At 45.5% G+C, this 12,609-nt stretch overlaps 13 non-coding genes and 13 pseudogenes across 13 annotated transcripts; all 26 read left to right on the top strand.

Moving 5' to 3' along the window:
- The first annotated feature begins 275 nt into the window (after nt 1-275).
- LOC148860604 (5S ribosomal RNA) lies at nt 276-394 on the top strand (annotated as a pseudogene).
- A 358-nt stretch (nt 395-752) lies between these two features.
- On the top strand, nt 753-871 carry LOC148860603 (5S ribosomal RNA; annotated as a pseudogene).
- Nucleotides 872-1,230: 359 nt separating this feature from the next.
- On the top strand, nt 1,231-1,349 carry LOC148860602 (5S ribosomal RNA). The gene has a single exon (XR_016097331.1). It is a non-coding gene; the product is annotated as a 5S ribosomal RNA (ribosomal RNA).
- A 359-nt stretch (nt 1,350-1,708) lies between these two features.
- LOC148860601 (5S ribosomal RNA) lies at nt 1,709-1,827 on the top strand (annotated as a pseudogene).
- A 357-nt stretch (nt 1,828-2,184) lies between these two features.
- On the top strand, nt 2,185-2,303 carry LOC148860600 (5S ribosomal RNA). Its single transcript, XR_016097965.1, has one exon. It is a non-coding gene; the product is annotated as a 5S ribosomal RNA (ribosomal RNA).
- Nucleotides 2,304-2,662: 359 nt separating this feature from the next.
- LOC148860599 (5S ribosomal RNA) lies at nt 2,663-2,781 on the top strand. The gene has a single exon (XR_016097780.1). It is a non-coding gene; the product is annotated as a 5S ribosomal RNA (ribosomal RNA).
- A 359-nt stretch (nt 2,782-3,140) lies between these two features.
- Nucleotides 3,141-3,259, top strand: LOC148860598 (5S ribosomal RNA; annotated as a pseudogene).
- A 358-nt stretch (nt 3,260-3,617) lies between these two features.
- Nucleotides 3,618-3,736, top strand: LOC148860597 (5S ribosomal RNA; annotated as a pseudogene).
- Nucleotides 3,737-4,095: 359 nt separating this feature from the next.
- LOC148860596 (5S ribosomal RNA) lies at nt 4,096-4,214 on the top strand. Its single transcript, XR_016096518.1, has one exon. It is a non-coding gene; the product is annotated as a 5S ribosomal RNA (ribosomal RNA).
- Nucleotides 4,215-4,572: 358 nt separating this feature from the next.
- On the top strand, nt 4,573-4,691 carry LOC148860595 (5S ribosomal RNA). Its single transcript, XR_016098236.1, has one exon. It is a non-coding gene; the product is annotated as a 5S ribosomal RNA (ribosomal RNA).
- Nucleotides 4,692-5,048: 357 nt separating this feature from the next.
- On the top strand, nt 5,049-5,167 carry LOC148860594 (5S ribosomal RNA). The gene has a single exon (XR_016097721.1). It is a non-coding gene; the product is annotated as a 5S ribosomal RNA (ribosomal RNA).
- A 359-nt stretch (nt 5,168-5,526) lies between these two features.
- LOC148860593 (5S ribosomal RNA) lies at nt 5,527-5,645 on the top strand. Its single transcript, XR_016096016.1, has one exon. It is a non-coding gene; the product is annotated as a 5S ribosomal RNA (ribosomal RNA).
- Nucleotides 5,646-6,004: 359 nt separating this feature from the next.
- LOC148860592 (5S ribosomal RNA) lies at nt 6,005-6,123 on the top strand (annotated as a pseudogene).
- Nucleotides 6,124-6,481: 358 nt separating this feature from the next.
- LOC148860591 (5S ribosomal RNA) lies at nt 6,482-6,600 on the top strand (annotated as a pseudogene).
- A 359-nt stretch (nt 6,601-6,959) lies between these two features.
- LOC148860590 (5S ribosomal RNA) lies at nt 6,960-7,078 on the top strand. Its single transcript, XR_016097330.1, has one exon. It is a non-coding gene; the product is annotated as a 5S ribosomal RNA (ribosomal RNA).
- A 359-nt stretch (nt 7,079-7,437) lies between these two features.
- On the top strand, nt 7,438-7,556 carry LOC148860589 (5S ribosomal RNA; annotated as a pseudogene).
- A 357-nt stretch (nt 7,557-7,913) lies between these two features.
- On the top strand, nt 7,914-8,032 carry LOC148860588 (5S ribosomal RNA). The gene has a single exon (XR_016097446.1). It is a non-coding gene; the product is annotated as a 5S ribosomal RNA (ribosomal RNA).
- A 359-nt stretch (nt 8,033-8,391) lies between these two features.
- LOC148860587 (5S ribosomal RNA) lies at nt 8,392-8,510 on the top strand (annotated as a pseudogene).
- Nucleotides 8,511-8,869: 359 nt separating this feature from the next.
- LOC148860586 (5S ribosomal RNA) lies at nt 8,870-8,988 on the top strand. The gene has a single exon (XR_016097329.1). It is a non-coding gene; the product is annotated as a 5S ribosomal RNA (ribosomal RNA).
- Nucleotides 8,989-9,347: 359 nt separating this feature from the next.
- LOC148860585 (5S ribosomal RNA) lies at nt 9,348-9,466 on the top strand (annotated as a pseudogene).
- A 357-nt stretch (nt 9,467-9,823) lies between these two features.
- On the top strand, nt 9,824-9,942 carry LOC148860584 (5S ribosomal RNA). Its single transcript, XR_016096575.1, has one exon. It is a non-coding gene; the product is annotated as a 5S ribosomal RNA (ribosomal RNA).
- A 359-nt stretch (nt 9,943-10,301) lies between these two features.
- Nucleotides 10,302-10,420, top strand: LOC148860583 (5S ribosomal RNA; annotated as a pseudogene).
- Nucleotides 10,421-10,779: 359 nt separating this feature from the next.
- On the top strand, nt 10,780-10,898 carry LOC148860582 (5S ribosomal RNA; annotated as a pseudogene).
- A 359-nt stretch (nt 10,899-11,257) lies between these two features.
- LOC148860581 (5S ribosomal RNA) lies at nt 11,258-11,376 on the top strand (annotated as a pseudogene).
- Nucleotides 11,377-11,733: 357 nt separating this feature from the next.
- On the top strand, nt 11,734-11,852 carry LOC148860580 (5S ribosomal RNA). The gene has a single exon (XR_016097939.1). It is a non-coding gene; the product is annotated as a 5S ribosomal RNA (ribosomal RNA).
- Nucleotides 11,853-12,211: 359 nt separating this feature from the next.
- Nucleotides 12,212-12,330, top strand: LOC148860579 (5S ribosomal RNA). The gene has a single exon (XR_016097778.1). It is a non-coding gene; the product is annotated as a 5S ribosomal RNA (ribosomal RNA).
- The last annotated feature ends 279 nt before the right edge of the window (nt 12,331-12,609 follow it).

Below are 12,609 nucleotides of genomic sequence, written 5' to 3'. Positions count from 1 at the left end.
ATACTCGGACCATTTGCGGCACGATCGTCATTACTAAATGGGAACGGTGCAAAACTGGGCTTTTGGCATTCGTCGTGCATTGTGGGCCCCGTGATAGTATTGCATCTATCCGGGGCTGCGGCAGATCTGGAAAGGAATAACTCCGATCACGTGAAAACTTGTGCACGGTTACCAAGGGAGGAAAGTTGCATACACCGTTTTTTCAAATCTGAAAGAATTAATGGAGGGGAGCAAGATAGTGAGTGCATAAAGATTTAAGCGAGCAAGAAGCAAACGGGTGCGTTCATACCAGCACTAATGCACCGGATCCCATCAGAACTTTGAAGTTAAGCGTGCTTGGGCGAGAATAGTAATAGGATTGGTGACCTCTTGGGAAGTCCTCGTGTTGCACCCCAATTTTATTAATATTTTATTTTTGATATACTATTTGCAAATTCCATATGTCGTTTCGGTGAGACAACTGGAAACAACGCGCCGGATACTCGGACCATTTGCGGCACGATCGTCATTACTGAATGGGAACAGTGCAAAACCGGGCTTTGGGCGTTCGTCGTGCATTGTGGGCCCCGTGATAGTATTGCATCTATCCGGGAATGCGGCAGATCTGGAAATGAATAACTCCGCTCACGTGGGAGCTTGTGCACGGTTACCAAGGGAGGAAAGTTGCATACACCGTATTTTCAAATCTGAAAGAATTAATGGAGGGGAGCAAAATAGTGAGTGCATAAACTTTAAGCGAGCAATAAGCAAATGGGTGCGATCATACCAGCATTAATGCACCGGATTCCATCAGAACTCCGAAATTAAGCGCGCTTGGGCGAGAGTAGTACTAGGATGGGTGACCTCCTGGGAAGTCCTCGGGTTGCACCCCAATCTTATTAATATTTTATTTTTGATATACTATTTGCAAATTCCATATGTCGTTTCGGCGAGACAACTGGAAACAACGCGCCGGATACTCGGACCATTTGCGGCACGATCGTCATTACGGAATGGGAACGGTGCAAAACCGGGCTTTTGGCATTCGTCATGCATTGTGGGACCCCTGATAATATTGCATCTATCCGGAGCTGCGGCAGATCTGGAAATGAATAACTCCGCTCACGTGGGAGCTTGTGCACGGTTACCAAGGGAGGAAAGTTGCATACACCGTTTTTTAATGTCTGAAAAAATTAATGGAGGGGAGCAAGATAGTGAGTGCATAAAGATTTACGCGAGCAAGAAACAAACGGGTGCGATCATACCAGCACTAATGCACCGGATCCCATCAGAACTCCGAAGTTAAGCGTGCTTGGTCGAGAGTAGTACTAGGATGGGTGACCTCTTGGTAAGTCCTCGTGTTGCACCCCAATTTTATTAATATTTTATTTTTGATATACTATTTGCAAATTCCATATGTCGTTTCGGCGAAACAACTGGAAACAACGCGCCGGAAACTCGGACCATTTGCGGCACGATCGTCATTACTAAATGGGAACGGTGCAAAACCGGGCTTTAGGCATTCGTCGTGCATTGTGGGCCCCGCGATAGTATTGCATCTATCCGGGGCTGCGGTAGATCTGGAAAAGAATAACTCCGCTCACGTGGAAACATGTGCACGGTTACCAAAGGAGGAAAGTTGCATACACCGTTTTTTCAAATCTGAAAGAATTAATGGAGGGGAGCAAGATAGTGAGTGCATAAAGATTTAAGCGAGCAAAAAGCAAATCGGTGCGATCATACCAGCACTAATGCACCGGATCCCATTAGAACTTCGAAGTTAAGCGTGCTTGGGCGAGAGTAGTGTTAGGATTGGTGACCTCCTGTGAAATCCTCGTGTTGCACCCCAATTTTATTAATATTTTATTTTGGATATACTATTTGCAAATTCCATATGTCGTTTCGGTGAGACAACTGGAAACAACACGCCGGATACTCGGACCATTTGTGGCACGATCGTCATTACTGAATGGAAACAGTGCAAAACCGGGCTTTGGGAGTTCGTCGTGCATTGTGGGCCCCGTAATAGTATTGCATCTATCCGGGGCTGCGGCAAATCTGTAAATGAATAACTCCGCTCACGTGGGAGCTTGTGCACGGTTACCAAGGGAGGAAATTTGCATACACCATTTTTCAAGTCTGAAAGAATTAATGGAGGGGAGCAAAATAGTGAGTGCATAAACTTTAAGCGAGCAAAAAACAAATGGGTGCGATCATACCAGCACTAATGCTCTGGATCCCATCAAAACTCCGAAGTTAAGCGTGCATGGGCGAGAGTAGTACTACGATGGGTGACCTCGTGGGAAGTCCTCGTGTTGCACCCCAATTTTATTAATATTTTATTTTTGATATACTATTTGCAAATTCCATATGTCGTTTCGGCGAGACAACAGGAAACAACGTGCCGGATACTCGGACTATTTGCGGCACGATCGTCATTACTGAATCGGAACGGTGCAAAACCGGGCTTTTGGCATTCGTCGTGCATTGTGGGACCCATGATAATATTGCATCTATCCGGAGCTGCGGCAGATCTGGAAATGAATAACTCCGCTCACGTGTGAGCTTGTGCATGGTTACCAAGGGAGGAAAATTGCATACACCGTTTTTTCAAATCTGAAAGAATTAATGGAGGGGAGCAAGATATTGAGTGCATAAAGATTTAAGCGAGCAAAAAGCAAATGGGTGCGATCATACCAGCACTAATGCACCGGATCCCATCAGAACTTCGAAGTTAAGCGTGCTTGGGCGAGAGTAGTACTAGGATTGGTGACCTCCTGAGAAGTCCTTGTGTTGCACCCCAATTTTACTAATATTTTATTTTTGATATACTATTTGCAAATTCCATATGTCGTTTCGGCGAAACAACTGGAAACAACGCGCCGGATACTCGGACCATTTGCGGCACGATCGTCATTACTAAATGGGAACGGTGCAAAACTGGGCTTTTGGCATTCGTCGTGCATTGTGGGCCCCGCGATAATATTGCATCTATCCGGGGCTGCGGCAGATCTGGAAAGGAATAACTCCGCTCACGTGAAAACTTGTGCACGGTTACCAAGGGAGGAAAGTTGCATACACCGTTTTTTTCAATCTGAAAAAATTAATGGAGGGGAGCAAAATAGTGAGTGCATAAAAATTTAAGCGAGCAAGAAGCAAACGGGTGCGTTCATACCAGCACTAATGCACCGGATCCCATCAGAACTTTGAAGTTAAGCGTGCTTGGGCGAGAATAGTAATAAGATTGGTGACCTCTTGGGAAGTCCTCGTGTTGCACCCCAATTTTATTAATATTTTATTTTTGATATACTATTTGCAAATTCCATATGTCGTTTCGGTGAAACAACTGGAAACAACGCACCAGATACTCGGACCATTTGCGGCACGATCGTCATTACTGAATAGGAACCGTGCAAAACCGGGCTTTGGGCGTTCGTCGTGCATTGTGGGCCCCGTGATAGTATTGCATCTATCCGGGAATGCGGCAGATCTGGAAATGAATAACTCCGCTCACGTGGGATCTTGTGCACGGTTACCAAGGGAGGAAAGTTGCATACACCGTATTTTCAAGTCTGAAAGAATTAATGGAGGGGAGCAAAATAGTGAGTGCATAAACTTTAAGCGAGCAATAAGCAAATGGGTGCGATCATACCAGCATTAATGCACCGGATTCCATCAGAACTCCGAAATTAAGCGCGCTTGGGCGAGAGTAGTACTAGGATGGGTGACCTCCTGGGAAGTCCTCGGGTTGCACCCCAATCTTATTAATATTTTATTTTTGATATACTATTTGCAAATTCCATATGTCGTTTCGGCGAGACAACTGGAAACAACGCGCCGGATACTCGGACCATTTGCGGCACGATCGTCATTACGGAATGGGAACGGTGCAAAACCGGGCTTTTGGAATTCGTCGTGCATTGGGGGACCCCTGATAATATTGCATCTATCCAGAGCTGCGGCAGATCTTGAAATGAATAACTCCGCTCACGTGGGAGCTTGTGCACGGTTACCAAGGGAGGAAAGTTGCATACACCGTTTTTTAATGTCTGAAAAAATTAATGGAGGGGAGCAAGATAGTGAGTGCATAAAGATTTACGCGAGCAAGAAACAAACGGGTGCGATCATACCAGCACTAATGCACCGGATCCCATCAGAACTCCGAAGTTAAGCGTGCTTGGGCGAGAGTAGTACTAGGATGGGTGACCACTTGGTAAGTCCTCGTGTTGCACCCCAATTTTATTAATATTTTATTTTTGATATACTTTTTGCAAATTCCATATGTCGTTTCGCGAAACAACTGGAAACAACGCGCCGGAAACTCGGACCATTTGCGGCACGATCGTCATTACTAAATGGGAACGGTGCAAAACCGGGCTTTAGGCATTCGTCGTGCATTGTGGGCCCCGCGACAGTATTGCATCTATCCGGGGCTGCGGTAGATCTGGAAAAGAATAACTCCGATCACGTGGAAACTTGTGCACGGTTACCAAGGGAGGAAAGTTGCATACACCGTTTTTTCAAATCTGAAAGAATTAATGGAGGGGAGCAAGATAGTGAGTGCATAAAGATTTAAGCGAGCAAAAAGCAAATCGGTGCGATCATACCAGCACTAATGCACCGGATCCCATTAGAACTTCGAAGTTAAGCGTGCTTGGGCGAGAGTAGTACTAGGATTGGTGACCTCCTGAGAAATCCTCGTGTTGCACCCCAATTTTATTAATATTTTATTTTGGATATACTATTTGCAAATTCCATATGTCGTTTCGGCGAGACAACTGGAAACAACGCGCCGGATACTTGGACCATTTGTGGCACGATCGTCATTACTGAATGGGAACAGTGCAAAACCGGGCTTTGGGCGTTCGTCGTGCATTGTGGGCCCCGTGATAGTATTGCATCTATCCGGGGCTGCGGCAAATCTGTAAATGAATAACTCCGCTCACGTGGGAGCTTGTGCACGGTTACCAAGGGAGGAAAGTTGCATACACCATTTTTCAAGTCTGAAAAAATTAATGGAGGGGAGAAAAATAGTGAGTGCATAAACTTTAAGCGAGCAAAAAACAAATGGGTGCGATCATACCAGCACTTATGCTCCGGATCCCATCAAAACTCCGAAGTTAAGCGTGCATGGGCGAGAGTAGTACTACGATGGGTGACCTCCTGGGAAGTCCTCGTGTTGCACCCCAATTTTATTAATATTTTATTTTTGATATACTATTTGCAAATTCCATATGTCGTTTCGGCGAGACAACAGGAAACAACGTGCCGGATACTCGGACTATTTGCGGCACGATCGTCATTACTGAATCGGAACGGTGCAAAACCGGGCTTTTGGCATTCGTCGTGCATTGTGGGACCCATGATAATATTGCATCTATCCGGAGCTGCGGCAGATCTGGAAATGAATAACTCCGCTCACGTGTGAGCTTGTGCATGGTTACCAAGGGAGGAAAATTGCATACACCGTTTTTTCAAATCTGAAAGAATTAATGGAGGGGAGCAAGATAGTGAGTGCATAAAGATTTAAGCGAGCAAAAAGCAAATGGGTGCGATCATACCAGCACTAATGCACCGGATTCCATCAGAACTCCGAAGTTAAGCGTGCTTGGGCGAGAGTAGTACTAGGATGGGTGACCTCCTGGGAAGTCCTCGTGTTGCACCCCAATTTTATTAATATTTTATTTTTGATATACTATTTGCAAATTCCATATGTCGTTTCGGCGAAACAACTGGAAACAACGCGCCGGATACTCGGACCATTTGCGGCACGATCGTCATTACTAAATGGGAACGGTGCAAAACTGGGCTTTTGGCATTCGTCGTGCATTGTGGGCCCCGCGATAGTATTGCATCTATCCGGGGCTGCGGCAGATCTGGAAAGGAATAACTCCGCTCACGTGAAAACTTGTGCACGGTTACCAAGGGAGGAAAGTTGCATACACCGTTTTTTCAAATCTGAAAGAATTAATGGAGGGGAGCAAAATAGTGAGTGCATAAAAATTTAAGCGAGCAAGAAGCAAACGGGTGCGTTCATACCAGCACTAATGCACCGGATCGCATCAGAACTTTGAAGTTAAGCGTGCTTGGGCGAGAATAGTAATAAGATTGGTGACCTCTTGGGAAGTCCTCGTGTTGCACCCCAATTTTATTAATATTTTATTTTTGATATACTATTTGCAAATTCCATATGTCGTTTCGGTGAAACAACTGGAAACAACGCACTGGATACTCGGACCATTTGCGGCACGATAGTCATTACTGAATAGGTACCGTGCAAAACCGGGCTTTGGGCGTTCGTCGTGCATTGTGGGCCCCGTGATAGTATTGCATCTATCCGGGAATGCGGCAGATCTGGAAATGAATAACTCCGCTCACGTGAGATCTTGTGCACGGTTACCAAGGGAGGAAAGTTGCATACACCGTATTTTCAAGTCTGAAAGAATTAATGGAGGGGAGCAAAATAGTGAGTGCATAAACTTTAAGCGAGCAATAAGCAAATGGGTGCGATCATACCAGCATTAATGCACCGGATTCCATCAGAACTCCGAAATTAAGCGCGCTTGGGCGAGAGTAGTACTAGGATGGGTGACCTCCTGGGAAGTCCTCGGGTTGCACCCTAATCTTATTAATATTTTATTTTTGATATACTATTTGCAAATTCCATATGTCGTTTCGGCGAGACAACTGGAAACAACGCGCCGGATACTCGGACCATTTGCGGCACGATCGTCATTACGGAATGGGAACGGTGCAAAACCGGGCTTTTGGCATTCGTCGTGCATTGTGGGACCCATGATAATATTGCATCTATCCGGAGCTGCGGCAGATCTGGAAACGAATAACTCCGCTCACGTGGGAGCTTGTGCACGGTTACCAAGGGAGGAAAGTTGCATACACCGTTTTTTAATGTCTGAAAAAATTAATGGAGGGGAGCAAGATAGTGAGTGCATAAAGATTTACGCGAGCAAGAAACAAACGGGTGCGATCATACCAGCACTAATGCACCGGATCCCATCAGAACTCCGAAGTTAAGCGTGCTTGGTCGAGAGTAGTACTAGGATGGGTGACCTCTTGGTAAGTCCTCGTGTTGCACCCCAATTTTATTAATATTTTATTTTTGATATACTATTTGCAAATTCCATATGTCGTTTCGGCGAAACAACTGGAAACAACGCGCCGGAAACTCGGACCATTTGCGGCACGATCGTCATTACTAAATGGGAACGGTGCAAAACCGGGCTTTAGGCATTCGTCGTGCATTGTGGGCCCCGCGATAGTATTGCATCTATCCGGGGCTGCGGTAGATCTGGAAAACAATAACTCCGCTCACGTGGAAACATGTGCACGGTTACCAAAGGAGGAAAGTTGCATACACCGTTTTTTCAAATCTGAAAGAATTAATGGAGGGGAGCAAGATAGTGAGTGCATAAAGATTTAAGCGAGCAAAAAGCAAATCGGTGCGATCATACCAGCACTAATGCACCGGATCCCATTAGAACTTCGAAGTTAAGCGTGCTTGGGCGAGAGTAGTGTTAGGATTGGTGACCTCCTGTGAAATCCTCGTGTTGCACCCCAATTTTATTAATATTTTATTTTGGATATACTATTTGCAAATTCCATATGTCGTTTCGGTGAGACAACTGGAAACAACACGCCGGATACTCGGACCATTTGTGGCACGATCGTCATTACTGAATGGAAACAGTGCAAAACCGGGCTTTGGGAGTTCGTCGTGCATTGTGGGCCCCGTAATAGTATTGCATCTATCCGGGGCTGCGGCAAATCTGTAAATGAATAACTCCGCTCACGTGGGAGCTTGTGCACGGTTACCAAGGGAGGAAATTTGCATACACCATTTTTCAAGTCTGAAAGAATTAATGGAGGGGAGCAAAATAGTGAGTGCATAAACTTTAAGCGAGCAAAAAACAAATGGGTGCGATCATACCAGCACTAATGCTCCGGATCCCATCAAAACTCCGAAGTTAAGCGTGCATGGGCGAGAGTAGTACTACGATGGGTGACCTCCTGGGAAGTCCTCGTGTTGCACCCCAATTTTATTAATATTTTATTTTTGATATACTATTTGCAAATTCCATATGTCGTTTCGGCGAGACAACAGGAAACAACGTGCCGGATACTCGGACTATTTGCGGCACGATCGTCATTACTGAATCGGAACGGTGCAAAACCGGGCTTTTGGCATTCGTCGTGCATTGTGGGACCCATGATAATATTGCATCTATCCGGAGCTGCGGCAGATCTGGAAATGAATAACTCCGCTCACGTGTGAGCTTGTGCATGGTTACCAAGGGAGGAAAATTGCATACACCGTTTTTTCAAATCTGAAAGAATTAATGGAGGGGAGCAAGATATTGAGTGCATAAAGATTTAAGCGAGCAAAAAGCAAATGGGTGCGATCATACCAGCACTAATGCACCGGATACCATCAGAACTTCGAAGTTAAGCGTGCTTGGGCGAGAGTAGTACTAGGATTGGTGACCTCCTGAGAAGTCCTTGTGTTGCACCCCAATTTTATTAATATTTTATTTTTGATATACTATTTGCAAATTCCATATGTCGTTTCGGCGAAACAACTGGAAACAACGCGCCGGATACTCGGACCATTTGCGGCACGATCGTCATTACGGAATGGGAACGGTGCAAAACCGGGCTTTTGGCATTCGTCATGCATTGTGGGACCCGTGATAATATTGCATCTATCCGGAGCTGCGGCAGATCTGGAAACGAATAACTCCGCTCACGTGGGAGCTTGTGCACGGTTACCAAGGGAGGAAAGTTGCATACACCGTTTTTTAATGTCTGAAAAAATTAATGGAGGGGAGCAAGATAGTGAGTGCATAAAGATTTACGCGAGCAAGAAACAAACGGGTGCGATCATACCAGCACTAATGCACCGGATCCCATCAGAACTCCGAAGTTAAGCGTGCTTGGTCGAGAGTAGTACTAGGATGGGTGACCTCTTGGTAAGTCCTCGTGTTGCACCCCAATTTTATTAATATTTTATTTTTGATATACTATTTGCAAATTCCATATGTCGTTTCGGCGAAACAACTGGAAACAACGCGCCGGATACTCGGACCATTTGCGGCACGATCGTCATTACTAAATGGGAACGGTGCAAAACCGGGCTTTAGGCATTCGTCGTGCATTGTGGGCCCCGCGATAGTATTGCATCTATCCGGGGCTGCGGTAGATCTGGAAAACAATAACTCCGCTCACGTGGAAACTTGTGCACGGTTACCAAAGGAGGAAAGTTGCATACACCGTTTTTTCAAATCTGAAAGAATTAATGGAGGGGAGCAAGATAGTGAGTGCATAAAGATTTAAGCGAGCAAAAAGCAAATCGGTGCGATCATACCAGCACTAATGCACCGGATCCCATTAGAACTTCGAAGTTAAGCGTGCTTGGGCGAGAGTAGTGTTAGGATTGGTGACCTCCTGTGAAGTCCTCGTGTTGCACCCCAATTTTATTAATATTTTATTTTGGATATACTATTTGCAAATTCCATATGTCGTTTCGGTGAGACAACTGGAAACAACGCGCCGGATACTCGGACCATTTGTGGCACGATCGTCATTACTGAATGGGAACAGTGCAAAACCGGGCTTTGGGAGTTCGTCGTGCATTGTGGGCCCCGTAATAGTATTGCATCTATCCGGGGCTGCGGCAGATCTGTAAATGAATAACTCCGCTCACGTGGGAGCTTGTGCACGGTTACCAAGGGAGGAAAGTTGCATACACCGTTTTTCAAGTCTGAAAGAATTAATGGAGGGGAGCAAGATAGTGAGTGCATAAAGTTTAAGCGAGCAAAAAGCAAATGGGTGCGATCATACCAGCACTAATGCTCTGGATCCCATCAGAACTCCGAAGTTAAGCGTGCTTGGGCGAGAGTAGTACTACGATGGGTGACCTCCTGGGAAGTCCTCGTGTTGCACCCCAATTTTATTAATATTTTATTTTTGATATACTATTTGCAAATTCCATATGTCGTTTCGGCGAGACAACTGGAAACAGCGTGCCGGATACTCGGACTATTTGCGGCACGATCGTCATTACTGAATCGGAACGGTGCAAAACCGGGCTTTTGGCATTCGTCGTGCATTGTGGGACCCGTGATAGTATTGCATCTATCCGGAGCTGCGGCAGATCTGGAAATGAATAACTCCGCTCACGTGTGAGCTTGTGCATGGTTACCAAGGGAGGAAAGTTGCATACACCGTTTTTTCAAATCTGAAAGAATTAATGGAGGGGAGCAAGATAGTGAGTGCATAAAGATTTAAGCGAGCAAAAAGCAAATGGGTGCGATCATACCAGCACTAATGCACCGGATACCATCAGAACTTCGAAGTTAAGCGTGCTTGGGCGAGAGTAGTACTAGGATTGGTGACCTCCTGAGAAGTCCTTGTGTTGCACCCCAATTTTATTAATATTTTATTTTTGATATACTATTTGCAAATTCCATATGTCGTTTCGGCGAGACAACTGGAAACAACGCGCCGGATACTCGGACCATTTGCGGCACGATCGTCATTACTAAATGGGAACGGTGCAAAACTGGGCTTTTGGCATTCGTCGTGCATTGTGGGCCCCGCGATAATATTGCATCTATCCGGGGCTGCGGCAGATCTGGAAAGGAATAACTCCGCTCACGTGAAAATTTGTGCACGGTTACCAAGGGAGGAAAGTTGCATACACCGTTTTTTTAAATCTGAAAAAATTAATGGAGGGGAGCAAAATAGTGAGTGCATAAAGATTTAAGCGAGCAAGAAGCAAACGGGTGCGTTCATACCAGCACTAATGCACCGGATCCCATCAGAACTTTGAAGTTAAGCGTGCTTGGGCGAGAATAGTACTAAGATTGGTGACCTCTTGGGAAGTCCTCGTGTTGCACCCCAATTTTATTAATATTTTATTTTTGATATACTATTTGCAAATTCCATATGTCGTTTCGGCGAAACAACTGGAAACAACGCGCCGGAAACTCGGACCATTTGCGGCACGATCGTCATTACTAAATGGGAACGGTGCAAAACCGGGCTTTAGGCGTTCGTCGTGCATTGTGGGCCCCGCGATAGTATTGCATCTATCCGGGGCTGCGGTAGATCTGGAAAAGAATAACTCCGCTCACGTGGAAACATGTGCACGGTTACCAAAGGAGGAAAGTTGCATACACCGTTTTTTCAAATCTGAAAGAATTAATGGAGGGGAGCAAGATAGTGAGTGCATAAAGATTTAAGCGAGCAAAAAGCAAATCGGTGCGATCATACCAGCACTAATGCACCGGATCCCATTAGAACTTCGAAGTTAAGCGTGCTTGGGCGAGAGTAGTGTTAGGATTGGTGACCTCCTGTGAAATCCTCGTGTTGCACCCCAATTTTATTAATATTTTATTTTGGATATACTATTTGCAAATTCCATATGTCGTTTCGGTGAGACAACTGGAAACAACACGCCGGATACTCGGACCATTTGTGGCACGATCGTCATTACTGAATGGAAACAGTGCAAAACCGGGCTTTGGGAGTTCGTCGTGCATTGTGGGCCCCGTAATAGTATTGCATCTATCCGGGGCTGCGGCAAATCTGTAAATGAATAACTCCGCTCACGTGGGAGCTTGTGCACGGTTACCAAGGGAGGAAATTTGCATACACCATTTTTCAAGTCTGAAAGAATTAATGGAGGGGAGCAAAATAGTGAGTGCATAAACTTTAAGCGAGCAAAAAACAAATGGGTGCGATCATACCAGCACTAATGCTCTGGATCCCATCAAAACTCCGAAGTTAAGCGTGCATGGGCGAGAGTAGTACTACGATGGGTGACCTCCTGGGAAGTCCTCGTGTTGCACCCCAATTTTATTAATATTTTATTTTTGATATACTATTTGCAAATTCCATATGTCGTTTCGGCGAGACAACAGGAAACAGCGTGCCGGATACTCGGACTATTTGCGGCACGATCGTCATTACTGAATCGGAACGGTGCAAAACCGGGCTTTTGGCATTCGTCGTGCATTGTGGGACCCATGATAATATTGCATCTATCCGGAGCTGCGGCAGATCTGGAAATGAATAACTCCGCTCACGTGTGAGCTTGTGCATGGTTACCAAGGGAGGAAAGTTGCATACACCGTTTTTTCAAATCTGAAAGAATTAATGGAGGGGAGCAAGATATTGAGTGCATAAAGATTTAAGCGAGCAAAAAGCAAATGGGTGCGATCATACCAGCACTAATGCACCGGATCCCATCAGAACTTCGAAGTTAAGCGTGCTTGGGCGAGAGTAGTACTAGGATTGGTGACCTCCTGAGAAGTCCTTGTGTTGCACCCCAATTTTATTAATATTTTATTTTTGATATACTATTTGCAAATTCCATATGTCGTTTCGGCGAGACAACTGGAAACAACGCGCCGGATACTCGGACCATTTGCGGCACGATCGTCATTACTAAATGGGAACGGTGCAAAACTGGGCTTTTGGCATTCGTCGTGCATTGTGGGCCCCGCGATAATATTGCATCTATCCGGGGCTGCGGCAGATCTGGAAAGGAATAACTCCGCTCACGTGAAAATTTGTGCACGGTTACCAAGGGAGGAAAGTTGCATACAC

The sequence above is a fragment of the Nelumbo lutea genome, chromosome 4 (genome assembly GCF_056320005.1).
Source record: "Nelumbo lutea isolate HS-2025 chromosome 4, American lotus-T2T, whole genome shotgun sequence".
In the NCBI taxonomy this organism is placed as follows: Eukaryota; Viridiplantae; Streptophyta; class Magnoliopsida; order Proteales; family Nelumbonaceae; genus Nelumbo; species Nelumbo lutea.
This window is presented reverse-complemented; position numbering and strand designations above follow the sequence as displayed.